This window comes from Ovis canadensis, chromosome 5, assembly GCF_042477335.2.
Source record: "Ovis canadensis isolate MfBH-ARS-UI-01 breed Bighorn chromosome 5, ARS-UI_OviCan_v2, whole genome shotgun sequence".
NCBI lineage: Eukaryota > Metazoa > Chordata > Mammalia > Artiodactyla > Bovidae > Ovis > Ovis canadensis.
This window is the reverse complement of record NC_091249.1, coordinates 113,164,966-113,188,655: the sequence shown is the minus strand read 5'-3', so window position 1 is coordinate 113,188,655 and position 23,690 is coordinate 113,164,966.

The window sequence follows — 23,690 nt, the reverse complement described above, 5'->3', positions numbered from 1 at the left end:
AAATGAGGCTTGAAATATTGAAAAGTAATATTTTATTCTTGAATAGGAAGACCACAGAAATTTCACTTATTCACAATGTTCTATAATTTACATGCAGTTGCAATCAGAATCCTAAAGGAAATCTTGCCACTGTGTTTTAATTTTTATCCTTTTCTCCATTTGAAATAGTTATATTCTTTCAAACTCATTCCTAAGAATATCCATGAAAAAATTTTAATGAAGATAATAAAAGTAAAAACTATGGTTAGAGTAATCCTGTGCTGAATATTAAATGTTACTATATAATCACTATAATTTAAAAGACTGAATATCACATAAAATAAAAATAAATCTGCAAAACGTGTTCATAAATAAAGCATTTATGAAAACATACAAATGAAGTAGACTGTCCTTCAATGCAGAAAAATATAGTTTAATAACTGGGAGACTGCATTTGTCTGATTTCTCTAAAAAAAAGGACAGGGGAAAAATCCCTATGCTACTCAGTTCAGTTCAGTTCAGTTGCTCAGTTGTGTCAAACTCTTTGTGATCTTGTGGACTGCAGCACTCCAGGCCTCCCTGTCCATCACCAACTCCCGGAATTTACTGAAACTCATGTCCATTGAGTCGGCGATGGCATCCACCCATCACATTCTCTGTCATTCCCTTCTCCTCCTGCCCTCAATCTTTACCAGCATCAGGGTCTTTTCAAATGAGTCATTTCTTTGCATCAGGTGGCCAAAGTATTGGAGTTTCAGCTTCAGCATCAGTTCTTCCAAGGAATATCCAGGACTAATCTCCTTTAGTGTGGACTAGTTGGAACATCTTGCAGTCCAAGGGACTCTCAAGAGTCTTCTTCAACACCATAGTTCAAAAGCATCAATTCTTTGACTCTCAGCTTTTAGTCCAACTCTCACAACCATACATGACTACTGGAAAAACCATAGCCTTGACTAGACAGACCTTTGTTGACAAAGTAATGTCTCTGCTTTTTAATATGCTGTCTAGGTTGGTTATAGCTTTTCTCCCAAGGAGCAAGCGTCTTTTCATTTCATGGTTGCAGTCACCATCTGCAGTGATTTTGGAGCCCAAAAATATAATGTCTGCCACTGTTTACACTGTTTCCCCATCTATTTGCCATGAAGTGATGGGGCCAGATACCATAATCTTAGTTTTCTGAATGTTGTGTTTTAAGGCAACTTTTTCACTCTCCTCTTTCACTTTCATGAGACCCTTTAGTTCTTTTTAGCTTTCTGCCATAAGGGTGGTGTCATCTGCATAACTGAGTTTATTGATATTTCCCCTGGCAGTCTTAATTCCAGCTGGTACTTCAGCCATTCCAGCACTTATTTTACTAACTCATGCTATATATAATGTAAATCTTGAGAGATGAAAGATTAAATTTAAAAACAATACAATAAAGATACTAGAGCAAAATATAAGACAATGTACACCTGAAACTATTTTTGCCTTAAATTTTTAATAATATTGTTGCCAGATATAGGCTAATTTACTTCTACACCTAAGGTCCCTACAGAATGCCCATGTTTTCACCAGGGAATCATCCACTTTGCCTGGCGAAATCTGGAAAGTCTTCTCTTCCTAAATGAGCTATGAAAATTGGTTATCTCATAACTTCCAGGTAGTACTTTTTAGTTGTTCTTTTCGTGGCCTCACAGGTTAGGATTGAGCCAAACATTTAAGTGGACATTATCTAAATTTGGGGGTATCATTCTATGATTAGCTTCTTTCTCTCTGGTTGTTTGGCCTACAAATTCCAGTCACCTCAATGTCTCCAAACACCAACCCTTGTCTCTTCAAAAGATAAAAATACCAAAATATGTTTAGACCAACCTCTTCCATCCCTGGTAGATAGTTTGTGTGATCTCAGGCTTTGTATTCCTGTTCCCTTAGAGGAATCGGGGCTTCCCAGGTGGCACTAATGATAAAGAACCCACTTGCCAATGCAGGAGATGCAGGAGATTTCCCTGGGTAAAGAAGATGCCCCCTGGAGTAGGAAATGACAACCTGCTTCAGTATTCTTGCCTGGAAAATCCCATGGACAGAGGAGCCTGGCAGGCTATAATCCATAGAGTCGCGAACAGTCGGACATGACTGAGTGACTAGGTACACACACATGCTGAAGAATCATGGCTACACATTGTTGCACAATTTCCAAAATCATATATGTGACAGTTTTTTTCAGTTTCCTAATTGACTGTAGACAAAGGGTTTTGAGCAACAGATACTATAGCATGTCAGTGTTCAATTAATGTTTTTGCATCTGTATAGACACCATATATAAAAGACAATAGACAAATAATAGACTCAAAAAACTATTTGCAATATATATACAATAAAAAGAATCACCAATATAATATCTCTAATATGGAAAGAACTCTTAGACCAGGCAGAAAACACAGAAAATAAAAACAGAATCTAACAAAAAACAGGTAAAATACATATTTGGAAATTCATAAAAGGGAATATCTGCTTTATTGACTATGCCAAAGCATTTGTCTGTGTGGATCACAATAAACTGTGGAAAACTCTGAAAGAAATGGGAATAGCAGACCACCTGACCTGCCTCTTGAGAAATCTGTATGCAGGTCAGGAAGCAACAGTTAGAACTGGACATGGAACAACAGACTGGTTCCAAATAGGAAAAGGAGTACGTTAAGGCTGTATATTGTCACCCTGCTTATTTAACTTCTATGCAGAGTACATCATGAGAAACGCTGGACTGGAAGAAACACAAGCTGGAGTCAAGATTGCTGGAAGAAATATCAATAACCTCAGATATGCAGATGACACCACCCTTATGGCAGAAAGTGAAGAGGAACTAAAAAGCCTCTTGATGAAAGTGAAAGAGGAGAGTAAAAAAGTTGGCTTAAAGCTCAACATTCAGAAAATGAAGATCATGGCATCTGGTCCCATCACTTCATGGCAAATACATGGGGAAACAGTGGAAACAGTGTCAGACTTCATTTTCTGGGTCTCCAAAATCACTGCAGATAGTGACTGTAGTGAAATTAAAAGACGCTTACTCCTTGGAAGAAAAGTTATGACCAACCTAGAGAGCGTATTAAAAAGCAGAGACATTACTTTGCCAACAGGGGTCCGTCTAGTCAAGGCTATGGTTTTTCCAGTGGTCATGTATGGATGCGAGAGTTGGACTGTGAGGAAAGCTGAGCACCAAAGAATTGATGCTTTTGAAGTGTGGTGTTGGAGAAGACTCTTGAGAGTCCCTTGGACTGCAAGGAGATCCAACCAGTCTATTCTAAAGGAGATCAGCCCTGGGTGTTCTTTGGAAGGAATGATGCTAAAGCTGAAACTCCAGGACTTTGCCCACCTCATGTGAAGAGTTGACTCATTTGAAAAGACCCTGAGTCTGGAAGGGACTGGGGGCAGAAGGAAAAGGGGACAACAGAGGATGAGATGGTTGGATGCCATCACCAACTCGATAAACGTGAGTTTGGGTACACTCCTGGAGTTGGTGATGGACAGGGAGGCCTGGTGTTCTGTGATTCATGGGGCTGCAAAGAGTAGGACATGACTGAGCTACTGAACTGAACTGAACTGAAAATGGAATATATACACTGTAGAATGAATGTATAAAATACTGTATTTCATTTGTGGTAAGAAAAATTTTAAAGTGACAAAAAAACTTTTAAAAAACAGATCAGTAAGAAATAACTCAAGTATGAATAGGAGTGAAAACACCCTATGCTTTTGAGGATGTTTGAAATAGACACTTGCATATATGGCTGGTGGGAATGTATATTCCTATCACCCTTTTTATTAGGAATAACCTAAATACCAGACCACCTGACCTACCTCTTGAGAAACCTATATGCAGGTCAGGAAGCAACAGTTAGAACTGGACATGGAACAACAGACTGGTTCCAAATAGGAAAAGGAGTACGTCAAGGCTGTATATTGTCACCCTGCTTATTTAATTCATATGCAGAGTGCATCATGAGAAACGCTGGACTGGAAGAAGCACAACTGGAATCAATATTGCCAGGAGAAATGTCATTAACCTCAGATATGCAGATGACACCACCCTTAAGCAGGAAGTAAAGAGGAGCTTAAAAGTCTCTTGATGAAAGTGAAAGAAGAGAGTGAAAAAGTTGGCTTAAAGCTCAACATTCAGAAAATGAAGATCATGGCATCTGGTCCCATCACTTCATGGGAAATAGATGGGGAAACAGTGGAAACAGTGTCAAACTTTATTTTCTGGGTCTCCAAAATCACTGCAGATGGTGATTGCAGCCATGAAATTAAAAGACTCTTACTCTTTGGAAGAAAAGTTACGACCAACCTAGATAGCATATTCAAAAGCAGAGATATTGCTTTGTCAACAAAGGTCCATCTAGTCAAGGCTATGGTTTTTCCAGTGGTCATGTATGGATGCAAGAGTTGGACTGTGAAGAAAGCTGAGTGCCCAAGAATTGATGCTTTTGAATGTGGTGTTGGAGAAGACTCTTGAGAGTCCCTTGGACTGCAAGGAGATCCAACCAGTCCATTCTAAAGGAGATCATTCCTGGGTGTTCATTGGAAGGACTGTTGCTGAAGCTGAAACTCCAATACTTTGGCCACCTCATGGGAAGTGTTGACTCATTGGAAAAGACCCTGATGCTGGGAGAGACTGGGGCCAGGCAGAGGACACCACAGAGGACGAGATGGTTGGATGGCATCACCTACTTGATGGACATGTATTTGGATAAACTCCAGGAGTTGGTGATGGACAGGGAGTCCTGGCTTGCAGTGATTCATGAGGTCGCAAAGGTCGAATATGACTGAGCAACTGAACTGAACTGAATTGAACTATGTATTAACACTAAAGCAATATATTCTTTCAGTCAATAATGGTAACTGCATAAGAATATCTATTTTAGAAGCTGTGCCAACAACATGGAAAGATACGTGTACAGCAATATTTATTTCAAGAATTTTGACACTGGCTAAGATCTTGAAAGAATGTGAATGTACACCACATGGGCCATAGTTGAAGGGATTCTAATGCATGCATAACATATAATTATCTGAAGCTATTTAAATGAAGATATATCCACTTATAATACTAATAGAGAAATTTGGGTTCAGAGCAATGTGCAAGCTATGATATAATCACCTATCTTTGTGTATAGTTTGTGAGATGGAGAATGATTTGAAGGTAACACAAAGCTGTTGATTTTTGTTACATTAGGAGATCATAAATTAAGCGTGAGTGATGGAGTATTAATTTTTCAAAACATACCTTTGCTCTGTTTCACTAGTCAGAATAAACTATCTTTGCAGAATTACAGATGGTAAATTCATATAAAAATGAAAAATATATAGTACAAGGAGGAAAACCAGGTGGCAACTGAAAATATCTGGCTATTCTAAAAACAAATACCTCAGAGATCTCCTCCTATCTCAATATCGTGTGTTAATTGTTCTAAAGCTTAAGAGTAGGTTTCTTCTGAAAGTGTCAAATAAGTGTCCTGCATGACTAGGTGATAAAATGAATGACTATAGATCTGTGTCTTTAAGTTCAGATACTGACTCTAGCACTTGCTAATTAGTTCCACCTCAGAAATGTAACTTCTTTGAATATAGCATTCCTGATTCTTTGGAACAAACACAAAAAATGCAAAAGAATGAGGAGAATGGTAAGAAGCTATTTCTAAGCTTTAAAAAGTACTTTGAATATATCTGAAGATAAATGGAGAAAATGTTGTAAATTTATGATCATAATACTTTAGTAATTAGGATTTGAAAGCAAATTTATATATTATAAAATTTTAATATTGGTAGAATTAATATTCTAATTTTTATATTTTTTCAAGTTCTAGTAGTAAAATCTATCCAGAAAATGACCTGAAATTTCATCTTGGTTTATTAATGCATTTATAGGAAAGAAAAGTGTAAGATGCTAAGAAAAAGTTATTATTTGGTATTAGAAAGTCTGAACACATATGCATAAATACAAATAGGTTTATGAACATAGGGCTAGAAACTTCCATTTCAGCAGGTATATCATAAACTGCTTAACAAACGATGGTGGAGCGTTGATAATATTTTGCTGCCTTGCTTAACAGGAAAGAGATAAAAACTGAAATTTGATAAATGTAATTCCTCTGCTCCTTCTGCTGAGATTCTGTGTGAGTGTTTAGGACATCCAAGGACAGTTATGATTGCTCCAGTGAAGCAGAACTCCCTACCCTAGCCCCCATCTGAGAAATCTTTTATTAAAGAATGGCCCACTTATTATAAATCATTATTCCTGTTCATGCACTGTTAGGAAGAATGACAGTCCGATCAAAATGATACAAAGATCAGTGATTCCCTAAATCACAATGAGACAACATAGAGTTCTCACAGTGAATTCTGGACAGTTTTCTTGCATTCATCTCTATCATATACTAATCTGGGACCAGAACAGTCATTACAGTCCAGAAACCTTTTTAAGTTGTGGTAAAACTGCACAAGTTAAAATATCCTTATTTTGCCAAATTCAAATGAAGCACTTAAGCATAAAGGAATGTGAGTTACTCTTTACCAAAATGTTTAAAAAATAACCTCAACAAACATAAATACCATTTTATGTTTAGCAATATATTGTCAATGGAATTTTTATGTAACTTTTCCATACCCTAGGAATGGTTATGCTTTTGTTTTATATGTTTGTTAAAACAATGAATCAACAGAAATGTACCTGACATATCAAATAAATTGGTCTCCAGTTTCTCCAAATAATGTCATTTAGTTTCTGGTTTTGAGTTCTCTTTTCTCATAACAAAATTACCCAGGATGATGCATGCTCTTTGATTATTTAATTCTATGAAAACATAGTAACTAAGCCTTTGATTTTGTGAACACTTACAAATTATATAATAATATTCCTATACAAAATCCCTTAAATAAGGTGTACACTTTCTTATTACCCTGCACAGATATATTCTAGTGTAATTTTACATATCAAATATATTGAGCAAGTATTTATTGAAGAACTACCATATCCCAAAGTAAACAATAAGCAAAGATTGCCCTCCTTGGGCTTATTTTTCAGAGTGAATCTGGAGTTTAAGAGAGAGAAGTAGGTATTAATATGAATTGGATATCATCACCATATATACATGATATTTAAAGCCATGACACTAAATGAGTTCATAAGGGAAATAAGGAAGATTTTAAAGACAGAGGAAAATTCACAAGGACTAGGAGATGGAAGAAAGGGAAGAACTTTCAAGAAGCTTGGTATAAACAAAGGGATAGGAGGTATCATGAGGATTTGCAGTTCTGGAGGGAAATGGGTCAAATTAGGAGGCAATCAGTGAGTGAGTTTTATAAAATCTATATGATAGAGGGATTGCAGACGTTGGTACAGATAAGGTCTAGTTTATAGCCAGGCCAGTGAGAAGCTCACATAATTAGAAGTTAATATCACTGGAGGAGAGGTGTGGCCATTGCAAAGATAATCAAAATTTGTACATTTGATTATCAAGAAGCAAGGTGTGAGAAGTCCCGAGAAGCAAGTCAATGATGTAGGAGGCACCCTTGTGAGAAATGAGGATGCAGGACTGAATTTTCATAGATGATGGCACAAGGAGGGAAAGTAGCACTCTAGTGCGCTGACAAGTTTCTAAACTTGTATTTTTGGTTGGAGAGAAACAGGAGGGTTGGGAGGGGCCTTTGAGGAGCCAGAACCACAAACCCTTTCCCTCCAAGCCCAGTGTTCCCAGAGCTGTGGGAAGACTTCAGGAAAAGCAAGGTCCCCAGTGGAAAGTCAATGTTCCCTTAGAGTAGAAACGAACAGGAAGTGCTTGGGACAAAGGTAGAAGATGTAGGAGCTTTTTCTGTTTATGGGCCATGAAATCCAGCGGGCACAAAGGAAGCATTTGGAACGTTGGGAACAAACAGAAAAGAGTTCTAAATAGACATTGTGCTGAGGGATACCAGTATTATACTACACAGATGACCAGATGGTGATCTGAGAGTCTAGTTTCTTGTGATGATTGAATATCCGAAACATGATGTCATTGGTCTTCGAAAACTCAAGGTACAGAGTGACAAGTGATATCAGGGTTATGATTTTTCGGGGTAGGCAGGGCAGCTGCCAGTGAGGTGCAGTGAGGCCCTGGTTCTTTTCAAACCCCAACCATGCAGGGCACATGTCATGGACAATGTCTTATACTAATCCCTTCACAGAGATTAGTTTTGATCCCTGCCCATGATTGGTGCATTAATTCCACATACGTAGTTTTTCCTTTTTGATGGAGATGAAAACTTGAAGATCACCTTTTTATAAATTCAGCTCTCACATGTCCCTTGTTTTTGGAAAGTAGATATCTTTAAGATGAATGAAAAAAATACACTATCCTCATCTCAAATTACAAGATATTTTCCACATATGAAGGCCAAGTCCAGTTTTCTGACCACCAGAGGGGGGCAAATATAATTCCTGTTTAAAGGATTTAATGTCTTTCCCATTAGACCATTGTCATATGCGGATACCAGGAATAATTTATCGTATTTACTTTTGTGTTGTTCATGGAGGAGCAAGTCCCTCTTGTGGAGTCTTTAAGGATTATTCCAACACAGCTGTGGAAATTACACTTAGAAAAGAACATGAAATTAAAAGGATTTATTACACTTACTCAACCCACTCCAGTACCCTTGCCTGGAAAATCCCATGGACGGAGGAGTCTGGTAGGCTGCAGTCCATGGGGTCGCTAGGAGTCGAACACGACTGAGTGACTTCACTTTCACTTTTCACTTTCATGCATTGGAGAAGGAAATGGCAACCCACTCCAGTGTTCTTGCCTGGAGAATCCCAGGGACAGGGGAGCCTGGTGGGCTGCTGTCTCTGGGGTTGCATAGAGTCGGACATGACTTAGCAGCAGTAGCAGCAGCATTACACTTACTAAGGGCTTTCCAGATGGCTCAGTGGTAAAGAATCCACCTGCCAATGCAGGACACACGTGTTCAATTCCTGAGTTGGAAAGATCCCCTGGAGAAGGAAATGGCAATCCGCTTCAGTATTCTTGCCTGGAAAATCCCATGGACAGAGGAGCCCTGCTGGCTACAATCCACGGGGTTGCAAAGAGTAGAACACGACTTAGCCACTGAGCATGAGAACGATTATACTCACTGGTCCCAGAAGAGGGAGGCATAGCACACCGTGCAAGGACCATATGGGAGAAGTGCCAAGGGAGTGGGAGCACCCTAGCAAGTTGGGGAGCCAAGAAAGAGAGTGAGAACTCCTGGGTGAGGGCCTCTTTGGAGTATCAGGATGGAGTGCACAAGCAAATGGCATGAGGGGATTTCACTGGTGTATCTCGCCATCACCAGGTCCCAACCCGTGGAGGTCAAAGAAGGGGAACGTGGGAGAAATCTGATTACATTGGTGCACCTGGCCACCTGAGGATTGTTCACAGCCTGTCTGTTGGGATGTTGAGACATCAGGAAATGTGACTAGCTTGCAGATGGCAGTAAAATATTCTAGAAAAGAGTTTCTTATACTTATTTAGTGGATGTAAATGGAGGGTGAGATTCTACCATATTGCAAAAATTCCCAGGTAATTCCTATGCCAGTTCCTGGCCACCCAAAGAACAGCTAATTCTAACATATTAGTCATATATAAATTAAAGACTAATTATAATAGTTACTACCAGGTTATAAAATGGCTATACTTTTGTTTCCTTTTAATTAAGAGAAATATATGTATATATATATATTTTTTTCCATACAGGAGAGTCATTCTTTTTCATGTTAGAATTTTTTTTGTAAATTACTGTTTTAAATAAAACTTATTTTCATGCTGTGCTACAAGTAAAATTATAGTCCACAGGAGAATGAATTATCAAAGCAAGTCACAACAATATATAAAAAGAACAGAGTGTAAGTGACTTGATCTTAACTAGAAAAATGTCCTCTGATCACATACCCATTGTGATCAAGGGGCAGAGAGTATCAGAAGATCTCATCTAAGATAAATATATTTTTATCCCTAGTTCACGGAACCCAGAACATCAGACTGTGTAGATACGGCAGAAGAGGATAGAGGTGGACTTTAGCTTGGAACAATAGTTACAATAATCTAATGTCTTGGACACTAAGTTTATTTAAATTCAAAATATTTATCCTCACAAGACCACAGACAAAAAAATCCATTCACTGAATGTGCAATGGGACTTCTGTGGTTATACTACCAGGAACCAACTTTGTGTTTGGAAGAGTCTCCGGTAACAACAGCCTATGGGCCCATATTTCTGGAGCACCCTGAGGACTGTGGCTTGCATTGCATTACAATAGTGAGATCAGTTCTGACCTTAAGCCAAGGCTTGTTTGCAGTTGTTGTAGATGTTTATAATCTGAATATAGAGGATATACAATAATAATTTCACTTGAATTAATTCTTGGACTCAGTTCAGTTCAATCGCTCAGTCGTCTCCGACTCTTTGCAATCCCATGAATTGAAGCATGCCAGGCCTCCTTTTCCATCTCCATCTCCCGGAGTTCACTCAAACTCACATCCACTGAATCCGTGATGCCATCCAGCCATCTCGTCCTCTGTCGTCCCCTTCTCCTCCTGCCCCCATTCCCTCCCAGCATCACAGTCTTTTCCAACGAGTCAACTCTTCGCATGAGGTGGCCAAAGTATTGGAGTTTCAACTTTAGCATCATTCCTTCCAAAGAACACCCAAGACTGATCTCCTTTAGAATGGACTGGTTGGATCTCCTTGCAGTCTAAGGGACTCACAAGAGTCTTCTCCAATACCACAGTTCAAAAGCATCAATTCTTTGGTGCTCAGCTTTCTTCACAGTCCAACTCTCACACCCATACATGACCACGGGAAAAACCATAGCCTTGACTAGACAGACCTTTGTTGGCAAAGTAATGTCTCTGCTTTTTAATATGCTGTCTACGTTGATCATAACTTTTCTTCCAAGGAGCAAGCATCTTTTTATTTCATGGTTGCAGTCAAGAGTGCCATAATTGTTCTGGCACAAGTTAAAAAGAAGCACAGGTGCTCGATCGCTAAGTCATCACCGGCTCTTTTGCAACCCCATGGACTATAGCCCACCAGGCTTCTCTGTCCATGGATTTCCAAGGCAAGAATAATGGAAGGGTTTGCCATTTCCTTCTCCTGGGGATCTTCCCAACCCAGGAATGGAACCTGAGTCTCCTGCATTAGCAACTGGCTTCTTTACCACTGTGCCACAGGGAAACCCTTAGAAAGAAGAGATGTAACAATTAAAATGTAAAACATACTTGGCTTTTGTTAAAGTCCAGGATTCTTTCTGTAGACATTGAAATTTTATTTAGGGTTATATATAGTCCAGTGGGCTGAAAGAAGCAAAAGCTGGAATCAAGATTGCCGGGAGAAATATCAATAACCTCAGATATGCAGATGACACCACCCTTATGGCAGAAAGTGAAGAGGAGCTAAAAAGCCTCTTGATGAAAGTGAAAGCGGAGAGTGGAAAAGTTGGCTTAAAGCTCAACATTCAGAAAACGAAGATCATGGCATCTGGTCCCATCACTTCATGGAAAATAGATGAGGAAACAGTGGAAACAGTGTCAGACTTTATTTTCTGGGTCTCCAAAATCACTGCAGATGATGATTGCAGCCATGAAATTAAAAGACACTCACTCCTTGGAAGGGAAGTTATGACCAACCTAGATAGCATATTCAAAAACAGAGACATTACTTTGCCAACAAAGGTCCATCTAGTCAAGGCTATGGTTTTTCCAGTAGTCGTGTATAGATGTGAGAGTTGGACTGTGAAGAAAGCTGAGCGCTGACGAATTGATGGTTTTGAACAGTGGTGTTGGAACAGACTCTTGAGAGTCTCTTGAACTGCAAGGAGATCCAACCAGTCTATCCAAAAGGAGATCAGTCTTGGGTGTTCTTTGGAAGGACTGATCCTAAAGCTGAAACTCCAGTACACTGGCCACCTCTTACAAAGAGCTGACTCACTGGAAAATATTCTGATGCTGGGAGGGATTGGATGCAGGAGGAGAAGGGAATGACAGAGGATGAGATGGCTGGATGGCATCACTGACTCGATGGGCATGAGTTTGGGTAAACTCCAGGAGTTGGTGATGGATAGGGAGGCCTGTCATGCTGTAATTCATGGGGTCGCAAAGAGTCAGACACGACTGAGCGACTGAATTGAAGTGAACTGATAGTTCAGTGCAATAGACTGTAAAAGAAGAAAAATGAATGGACATTTAGCTTATCCTTATGCAACATTGGAAGTTATTTAAAAACATTTTATAGAAATATTCATCTGTTGAGACATATGAAGCTATGAGAACTGTACCCAAAAAATCATAATACTGAGATTATATCTTTGTAACTGTGTAATTATTTAAACATTATATATCTATTAGAATCTTAGAATTTTATATCTTTCATAATTTAATTGCTAAGCACTGCAGTGTTTCTAGAGCTTCTTTGTGCTTTCACTTTATGTTTATATGTCTCATTACAGTTTTATCTTTATTTAACAGAAAAATCTTAAACCATCAGATATGAAAAAGTCATAAAGTTATAATGGAAATCAAAGTTTCTTTACTCACTACACCCAGTTAGGTTTGATAGGTGGATTTCATAATTTATTTCATTCTGAAAGATTTCATCCTTTTTCAAAATTTACCTTTTAAAATAAAGATAGCTGTATATTTTATGAGCTCACAAAAAAGCAACTTTATGATAGTTATCAAGTAATCGCAAATATTAACCTGAGAAAACTCTTTATAATTTATATTCCTGTATTACTATGCCAAAGCCTTTGACTGTATGAATCACAATAAACTGGAAAATTCTGAAAGAGTTGGGAATACTAGACCACCTGACCTGCCTCTTGAGAAACTTATATGCAGGTCAGGAAGCAACAGTTAGAACTGGACATGGAACAACAGACTGGTTCCAAATAGGAAAAGGAGTACATCAAGGCTGCATATTGTCACCCTGCTTATTTCACTTCTATGCAGAGTACATCATGAGAAACGCTGGGCTGGAAGAAGCACAAGCTGGAATCAAGATTGCCGGGATAAATATCAATAACCTCAGATAAGCAGGTGACACCACCCTTATGGCAGAAAGTGAAGAAGAACTAAAAAGCCTCTTGATGAAAGTGAAAGCAGAGAATGGAAAAGTTGGCTTAAAACTCAACATTCAGAAAATGAAGATCATGGCATCTGGTCCCATCACTTCATGGGAAATAGATGGGGAAACAGTAGAAACAGTGTCAGACTTTATTTTTTGTGGCTCCAAAATCACTGTAGATGGTGACTGCAGCCATGAAATTAAAATATGTTTACTCCTTGAAAGGAAAGTTATGACCAACCTAGACAACATATTAAAAAGTAGAGAAATTACTTTGCCAACGAAAGTCCATCTAGTCAAGGCTATGGTTTTTCCAGTGGTCATGTATGGATGTTAGAGTTGGACTGTGAAGAAAGCTGAGTGCTGAAGAATTAATGTTTTTGAACTGTGGTGTTGGAGAAGACTCTTGAGAGTCCCTTGGACTGCAAGGAGATCCAACCAGTCCATTCTAAAGGAGATCAGTCCTGGTATTTCTTTGGAAGGACTGAAGCTGAAGTTGAAACTCCAGTACTTTGGCCACCTCATGGGAAGTGTTGACTCATTGGAAAAGACCTGATGCTGGGAGGGATTTGGGGACAGGAGGAGAAGAGGACGACAGAGGATGAGATGGCTGGATGGCGTCACCGACTCGATGGACATGAGTTTGGGTAAACTCTGGGAGTTGGTGATGGACAGGGAGGCCCGGTGTGCTGCGATTCATGGGGCCACAATGAGTCAGACAGGACTGAGCCACTGAACTGAACTGAACTGAATATCACTCATCATTGCAATAGACTTATTTAATATCCAATATCACAGTCATAACCAAAGTCATACAATAGGACTACACATTTCATGCCTGTGTTCTCTCTGATATCCTGCATTTGTCTTTGTTTGTGTTTCAGTAATTTGAGAAAATGTATGTGGGTGGGGAAAATGTTTTTGATGATTTATGGAAGACTTATGTGATGTTTGATGGGCAGTGGATGGAAGTGACAGTTCTCTTTGGAAGCTACATGTCGCTGCCTGTAGTCATTGATCGTTAATGGCTATCAACTTTTGATTTATCCAATCTTTGAGGAATCATATAAAAAGCCAGTCCTCTTTTTCCATGAAAATAACCCTATTTGCTCAGCTTCCTCTAGTTCAAGTATCTTCAAATTAGAACATGTGGGCTAAATTCAGTCCCTTGCTTGATTTTTTTTTTTTAATTGGAACACACCAACACTCATTCACTTAAATGTCATCTATAACTCCTTTTACTATCTGGTCTTCTATAAAACAGTTGCTTCTCTTCAGTTCTTATCTGTGGCTTGAAATCCACCTCACCTCCCACTCTATCCCACCAGCCCAAATCAGTTTCTTGCATCTATTTGTTCACATAGAACATCTAGTCATAAATATGTATTCAACACTTGTTGCTTCTTTTTCCTATGCCTCTACAGTCTAGCTGTGAATACATGCAGTTAATCTCACTGTAGGTTGCTGGTAAAATATTGAGGGAATTTATTAGAATAAGAATGTTAAATTACTTATTTATGGCACACACAAATATAAATGGTATTTCCTCTTCTTACCACTACTCTGTATGCCACATATAATTCTGCTTCATCTGCTAACCAAGCCATTTATATAATATTTCTCTATAATGTCAGGTCTTATACTGCTGGATACTGGGACTACAACCTTGGACAAAACGTGTCTGTTTCATAAAGAACTTATAGAAGACAAGACAGACAAATGAGTGTATAGGGATTTTAAAAGAGTTACTACAGCATGCTATTGACACTCTTACTTTGGCCACCTGATGGGAGGAACTGACTCACTGGGAAAGGCCCTGATACTGGGAAAGATTGAGGGCAGAAGGAGAAGGGGACGACAGAGGATGAGATGGTTGGATGGCATCACTTACTCAATGGACATGAGTTTGAGTAAACTCCGGGAGTTGGTGATGGACAGGGAGGCCTGATGTGCTGCAGTCCATGGGGTCGCAAAGAGTCAGACACAACCGAGTGACTAAACTGAACTGATTGACGCCCTTAGGAAAAGATGCTTAAATCAAGCTTTGAGTTTCTGATAATGACATATACATCAGGACTTTGTGAATGTAGGAGTCTGTTAAAATTAACAAAATAAAAAGAAATAGAAGAGGAAACGGCCCTTTGCAGGCATCGGGGGGCCAGGAAGACTGTACAACAAATAGGGAACTAGTGGTTTTACAGCTGCAGCACGCAGCATAAGAGGGTGAGTGGTTAGGGATTTGCCTGAACATACAGAGATCATAGGGTCGCAAAGAGCTGGACATGGCTGAGTGACTGAGTACCCACCACAGAGATTCACACAACGGAGAAGCCGCCGACAAACTGGCTAGTCATCTAATGCAGTGTTAGACTGCCTGACTGCGCAGCAACTGAGCAGCCAGCCTATATTCACTATTATTAATGTCCCTTAGAAATTTGTCCTAAGCAGGGTGGTTAGAACTCAGTGGCAATTTAAATGAAAGACTTTGGCTGTCATCTGTACACATATATGGACTCTGAAAAGGTGCATTGTTAAAGAAAAAGAAACACAATAAAGTTGGCTTTAGGAGTTTTTCTCTGTATATGTCTCTGGCACAAATACAACACAAGGTATGATACAATGACTTATGTTTAATAAGAATCACAAGGTTTCTAATCCTAGTTATTATCTGAACTACTCAATGAAATCCAGTGAATCACTAGATTTCAAAGCCCTTTTCTATAAGAACTAGAGAAGAGCTAGAAGCTGAAAAATTGCTATCACAAAAGCACTGTTGCATGTTATTCCCAATATGAAACTGTTTTTGCTACTGATTATTTGAGTTATCTTATTAATGTTAGTAGGTGTTTATAAAGTGCCTACATTACTGTTACTGCTCCTGACTTACCTCTTCTATTTCTTTCTAATTAACTATATAATAAAAAATAAACAAATCCTTGGGATCCATGAATGAGAGGTGAAAAAATGGATTACACTGAGGTATAGCCAAATTTGATTTTATATGTACCATTTTTTTCTAATCACTAAGGATTCATATCAAACCTGGTTTATGTTATCAGTGAGGTTAAAGCTGACCTTGTTTCCAGAAGGCACGGAAAAATGGTTTCAGTTCTTCTGTGCCAGCTGCTATTTCTTTTCTTGCCTTTCAGGATTTTCTCCCTTTACTCGCCACTAGACTTGGCTACTACATCATTTCCAGTCTCTGTTTTCTCATTTACTTCCCACTGTTCTTTGTGAACTGTGTGAGTCACCTAGGAAAGTTCTTATGACAAGGACAAACTGTCTATATCTCTTACCTAGAAAGCTGCTGCAATGTTTTAGGCAATTGAGTATAAAACACAAGTTATTTCCCTACATCTGAAAAAAACACTATTCTTATAACGCCATTCTGCTGCTAAGTCACTTCAGTCGTGTCCGACTCTGTGCAACCCCAGGGACAGCACCCCACCCTGCTCCCCCATCCGTGGGATTCTCCAGGCAAGAACACTGGAGTGGGTTGCCATTTCCTTCTCCAATGCATGAAAGGGAAAAGTGAAAGGGAAGTCGCTCAGTCGTGTTTGACTCTTAGCGACCCCGTGGTCTGCAGCCTATCAGGCTCCTCCGCCCATGGGATTTTCCAGGCAAGAGTACTAGAGTGGGGTGCCATTGCCTTCTCCATAATGCCATTCTAGTTCTTCATTATTGTACAGCTAGAGACAATTGGAACTTTGTCTCAATTAAGGGGTTACCGGAGATGGATTTTTATGGCTCTTAGCATCCTCATGTCTTTGGAGAAGGCGACTCCTTAGGTTCTTAGCTAAAACAGTTACACATTTGAAAGTAAATTTACATAGGTTAACATCAATCATAAAAGCAACAGCTCATGCTATTCTTTATTAGGTTACAATGCTGTTTTAGGCATTTTTCATTTATCATTCCATTTAATTTCCACCAGCTCACTTGGCGTTTCCCATTACTTGCCACGTGGAAAGAGAAGTTAGCTGACTTGCTCGAGGCTGATGCAAGCAGACACTAAGCCAACTCCAGGAGACTCTATGACTCTTGATTTGGACGCATCTTGCTCACAGCACTTCAAATTATTTTTGATCAGTTTTGCGTAAATCTGTTAAAAAAAGTTAATTTTGCTTTAAATCAAGGTTTAGAAAAGATAAACTATTTCTTGCCATTCTTTGAGGAAAGTGCAAATGCTTGCAAATTGTTGATGGATAGTAATAACAAATTTGCAGACTGTGTGACCGACTTCTGTGGTATTTATTCTTTGACTCTCAGTTTCCTTTCATGTCAAATAGAGGGGAGACCCAATAGGGTGGTGTGTAAATTACATGAGCAGCTAGGATTGTGCCTGAAACAGGAAGACTCACTGAGATGAAATGTTGCCTTTATTTTGTTAGACAACTGAACAGTGATGTTGCAAATATGATCCTTCAAAAAAATGTCAACCAGCATATGTGTAATTTTTAAATATGCATTTAGTCTCACCTTATGAGAAGCTGTAACCTGAAAAGGATGACCAATCTTAGTAAGGACTGTTCTAGATTGCTTCACAAATGTAATGAAAGCTTATCTCCAAAACAATCAGTTTGTTTCTTTAGACATTTAGTGGTAAAATTATTACCTGATAAATTACATTATCTATATGTGTGATGTTATGAAAACAATTTTAAAATTATGGTTTTATTTAATAACAGTTAAAGGCTAGTAGATAGACCCAGTTTGGTCAAAATCATTTAATATTTTCTTGGCATAAAGGATGTTTCCATGTTTATGTTTTTACTATTTTCTCTTTCTGCTAAAACTATACTGTATCACATCCATTTTAAAAGAGGTATTCACTGGGACTTCCTAATAATAAGATATAATAAATAATTTACTATATTTTTGGTTATGAAGAGAATAATTTTTTATATATTGGCCATTCCCTTCTCCAGCGGATCCTACCAATCTAGGCATCAAATCCAGGTCTCCCGCATAGCAGGCAGGTTCTTTACTACCTGAGCTACCAGGGAAGCCCAATACCTTTTGGTTATGTAGAGAATATTTTTTTATATATTTGTCACCTTTAAATGGTTTTTTAATTGAATTGAAAATGTATTTTCTAATAAATCTTTATTAAAATTTTGAATTTACCATTATTGATATAAACCAGTTTTAATATTCAACAGCTGATTGTTCAGGGTCTTTATAAAAAGTCCTATTAATAACTTATATATAACATATAACATATCTTACACTTCAGAATTTAATGCTGTTTTATTAATATAAAATTAGACACTATGAAAAACATCATTCCCAAATAATCACTTCAGTGTATTGGATGTTGTATGTATTTTAAAAATATTATATCTATCAATAGATATAGTTTATAGATATTAAAATTTATTATGAAAGGATATATTTTTGCAATGACATGTTTTACTTTTTCCTTATTCAGAATGGAAATGTCTCTGATTTTCAGTGTCAGATATTATGCCTTACAGTTCTTTTATATTCTGAACTAACAATGAGTTTTGGTTTATGAAAGCCTGACTTTCCCCACTGTGGGAGATTATGCCAGCTTGGTGACTTGAAAATATGCAAGGATGGGATTATGAGAAGCAGGTAGCAAAGTTATTTCATTTTATTCATTTTTTATATTGTAATTATATCTCAGCTTAAGAATAATGTGTCACTCATATTTGTTTTAATCTGTTTATTCAGTTCAGTTCAGTTCAGTTCAGTCGCTCAGTTGTGTCTGACTCTTTGCGACCCCATGAATCGCAGCACGCCAGGCCTCCCTGTTGATCACCATCTCACGGAGTTCACTCAGACTCACGTCCATTAAGTCCGTGATGCCATCCAGCCATCTCATCCTGGGTCGTCCCCTTCTACTCCTGCCCCCAATCCCTCCCAGCATCAGAGTCTTTTCCAATGAGTCAACTCTCTTCGCATGAGGTGGCCAAAGTACTGGAGTTTCAGCTTTAGCATCATTCCTTCCAAAGAAATCCCAGGGCTGATCTCCTTCAGAATGGACTGGTTGAATCTCCTTGCAGTCCAAGGGACTCTCAAGAGTCTTCTCCAACACCACAGTTCAAAAGCAACAATTCTTCAGAACTCAGCCTTCTTCACAGTCCAACTCTCACATCCATACATGACCACTGGAAAAACCACGGCCTTAACCATGGCCATGACTAGAAGGATCTTAGTCAGCAAAGTAATGTCTCTGCTTTTGAATATACTATCTAGGTTGGTCATAACTTTTCTTCCAAGGAGTAAGCGTCCTTTAATTTCATGGCTGCAGTCACCATCTGCAGTGATTTTGGAGCCCCCAAAAAAATAAAGTCTGACACTGTTTCCACTGTTTCCTCATCTATTTTCCATGAAGTGATGGGACCGGATGCCATGATCTTCGTTTTCTGAATGTTGAGCTTTAAGACAACTTTTTCACTCTCCTCTTTCACTTTCATCAAGAGGCTTTTTAGCTCCTCTCTACTTTCTGCAATAAGGGTGGTGTCACCTGCATATCTGAGGTTATTGATATTTCTCCCGGCAATCTTGATACCAGCTTGTGTTTCTTCCAGCCCAGCGTTTCTCATGATGTACTCTGCATAGAAGTTAAATAAGTAGGGTGACAATATATAGCATTGACGTACTCCTTTTCCTATTTGGAACCAGTCTGTTGTTCCATGTCCAGTTCTGACTGTTGCATCCTGACCTGCATACAGATTTCTCAAGAGGAAGGTTAGGTGGTCTGGTATTCCCATCTCTTTCAGAATTTTCCACAGTTTATTGTGATCCACACAGTCAAAGGCTTTGGCATAGCCAATAAAGCAGAAATAGATGGTTTTTTTTTCTGGAAATCTCTTGCTTTTTCCATGATCCAGTGGATGTTGGAAATTTGATCTCTGGTTCCTCTGCCTTTTCTAAAACCAGCTGGAACATCAGGGAGTTCACGGTTCACGTATTGCTGAAGTCTGGCTTGGAGAATTTTGAGCATTACTTTACTAGCATGTGAGATGAGTGCAATTGTGTGGTAGTTTGAGCATTCTTTGGCATTGCCTTTCTTTGGAATTGGAATGAAAACTGACCTTTTCCAGTCCTATGGCCACTGCTGAGTTTTCCAAACTTGCTGGCATATTGAGTGCAGCACTTTCACAGCATCATCTTTCAGGATTTGAAACAGCTCAACTGGAATTCCATCACCTCCACTAGCTTTGTTCGTAGTGATGCTTTCTAAGGCCCACTTGACTTCACTTTCCAAGATGTCTGGCTCTAGATGAGTGATCACATCATCATGAATATCTGGGTCATGAAGATCTTTTTTGTACAGTTCTTCCATGTATTCTTGCCACCTCTTCTTAGTATCTTCTGCTTTTTATGTTTTCTTTATTATCATATTTATCAACAATACTTCATTTTGGAAAAGCTTTCAGCTTTGCTCTTCATTATCATTTTGTTTCCAATTTTGAAAGAGTAAATGCTGTATTTTACTGACTCACAGGCAATTTAATTTTTCCGTTGCATTTTTCACTTTTGTTCAGCTCTTTCTATAATTTAATTAGTTTTTCACAGCATTCCACTTTATTTTATCTTAGCTTATCTTAAACTTTTCTATGACTTTTTACTTCCACTTCATAGAGAAGATACTGCTTTATGTTTTTTAGAAGATACAAAGTATCTTTTTTAACATTTCTTGTACCCCTTCCACGATAATGAACCTCTTCTGAATTTTCCTTCATGAAATATGCACAATTATTTCCCCTTTTTATTTTGTCCTGTAGTTTTTTCCCCTTTCTGGTGTCTCATTCTAGAATGAGATTAACTTAGTCCATAGCAGGTATTCATAAAGACAGTGTATGCACCACATCCACTCACATGTCCTGTGAATAGTGACAAAGTCCTGTATGAAATAAAGGGAAACCAGTTGTGCGGTCACTTCTCCAACACTTTCTATGTACTATACATTCAGGGGGCTTCCCCAGTGGCTCAGTGATAATTTGCCTGCCAATGCAAGAGACATAGATTCTATCCCTGGGTCAAGAAGATCCTCTGGAGAAGGAAATGGCAACCCACTCCAGTATTTTAGCCTGGGAAATCACATGGTCAGAGGAGCCTGGAGGTTTACAGTCCGTGGGGTTACAAAAGAGCAGGACATGACTTAGTGACTAAACACCATCACCACCACCAACAACTACACGTTCGCCTAGAGTAGGTTAGTAAATACACTGGAAGCACATAGTGATTTGTTGTACTAAAATTTGGATCTCAGCTTATTCCTGATCACCACACTCTTAGCCTCTCTCTCTGACCTCTACCTTCATTAGAACACCTTGCTTATTAAAACACTGCTGTAGTGAAATGCACCATGTCAATTATGGGTCTTCCTAGGCATGGGGGATGATGAGAAAAGAGCAACATTGAAATCATGACATTATTTGGGGTTATGGAGACTGAAATTATGATTCATGGCCACAAGCCAGGCAAGATTTCAGCAGAGGAGCAATCAGAAGATTGTCACCAGTCCAGCTTTCTCGTATGCTTTCAAAAAGGCAGAAAGGGTAAAGGACGAATTGTGAGAAAATTCTCACCTGCTACTGTTTTTATCTTGAAGCAAAATGCTTTCCTAGAAGCCTTCCTTAAAAAAGTATTCGCTAGAACTGTGTCACATGTTCACCCATTAATGTACAAGAGTTTGGATAATTGAACATGACAGATAGGAGTGGCTGCCATCCCAAAACTGTAATTCCTTCCCACTGAACCATTCTGTGCAAAAATTATTTCTGATGAGTTTGCTCTGTCTCTACCACTTTTTCCCATGAGCAAATTATTTTTACCATATTTTTCTCCTTGGGCATTTGCTTTTTTGGTATAGGAGAATTCTTTTAAAGTATGTAAAATAATTGACATATAAAAGAAAATTTCCAGATACTGGATATACACTGGAGAGGGAAGTTGGGGAAGGGGGAAATAGAAGGGAATTCTTGATGCACTTAATCTCACAAGCAGATGCCTAGTTTAACAGATCCATAGCTTAAAACATTGCTATAAATAGAATTTTTACCATTTTGATAAACTGGGTATTGATAGTTGGGCAGTACAATATATAATGTTGGATTCCAAATGTTAATTCTGCTCTAAAAAGGACATTTAGTTTCTTTTTAAGCCATTACTACTTCTTGATTTCCTGGAATTTCTGACTCACTAGTCATCACATTCAGATTTTTAATAAATGACTTGTTTTCCTGGAACTAACCATTTAACAACATATTGGCATCAGTCAGTCTAAAAAGCAAGGCTTGAAAGTGCTTGTAAAAAGGCATTTCATTGTAGAACACATTGGATGTTTCAAGGGCACTATGAAATCAACACATTGTATACAGTCAGACCTACATAATGTTTTATGTCAATTACAGCTCGATGAAAAAAGAAAAAGTACCCTGATAACCTATAGTTATAGAAGTGTCTCTCTTTACCCAGTAATTTGTAAATATTGCAAAGTTGCTTCAGCCATGTCCAACTCTTTGTGAAAACTATGGACTGTAGCCTGGCAGTCTCCTCTGTCCATGGGATTCTCCAGGCAAGAATACTGGAGTGGGTTGCCATGCCCTCCTCCAGGGAATCTTCTCGACCCAGGGACTGAACCCACGTCTCCTGTGGCTTCCATATTGCAGGAGGATTCCTTACCACTGAGCCACCAGGGAAGCCCTTAATCCCAGGAGAAACCGGACTATGCACTGTTTACTGCCAAATTAGTTTGGCAATTGTGTATAGGTATGTGTGGTTTCAACTTGGCTTGAGTTGAAGTCATTCACTGTTTTTTTTTTTTAATTAATTTATTTTAATTGGATGTTAATTACTTTACAATATTATATTGGTTTTGCCATACAACAACATGAATCTGCCACAGTTATACACGTGTTCCTCATCCTGAACCCCCCTACCACCCACCCACCTCCTTCACCACACCATCCCTCCAGGTCATCCCAGTGCACCAGCCCCAAGCATCCTATATCGTGCTTCCAACCTGGACTGGCGATTCGTTTCATATATGATATTATACATGTTTCAGTGCCATTCTCCCAAATCATCCCACCTTCTCCTTCTCCCACAGAGTCCAATCACTCCTTTTAAAAAAACTTATGATAGAAAATATATTAGTATTGATCTATTAGTATTCAATTTCTTTAAAAATTATTAGGTTAATATATATCTGACTGAGATCACTGCTTGTTTCATTATAAGCCTATTTTGTAATGGGAGTATAATAATTACTTTTGTAGTCTTAAAAGAATATGCTCCACATGTTTGTTATATTCAGATAATTCAGTTTTTATCCTCACGCTAGTAATATCAATAAAGAATAAAAAGATTGCAGAATAGGTGAAGCATCGCCTAAAAGAGAGAAGATCATTATCATGATAACTAAATAGTTTCACACATAACATAGATAACATGGAATCTCACATCTTATAGATACTTGCTATAAAGTTTTTTTCTTGAAAAGTTGCATTCTATTTGGGTTTCATTATTCACATCCTTCTCTAAACTCTCTCTTTATGGTTTTAATACCATAAAGTATTAAGAGTTAGACGTTTGGCTGGTTATCAGAAAAAAAAGTGTTTAAT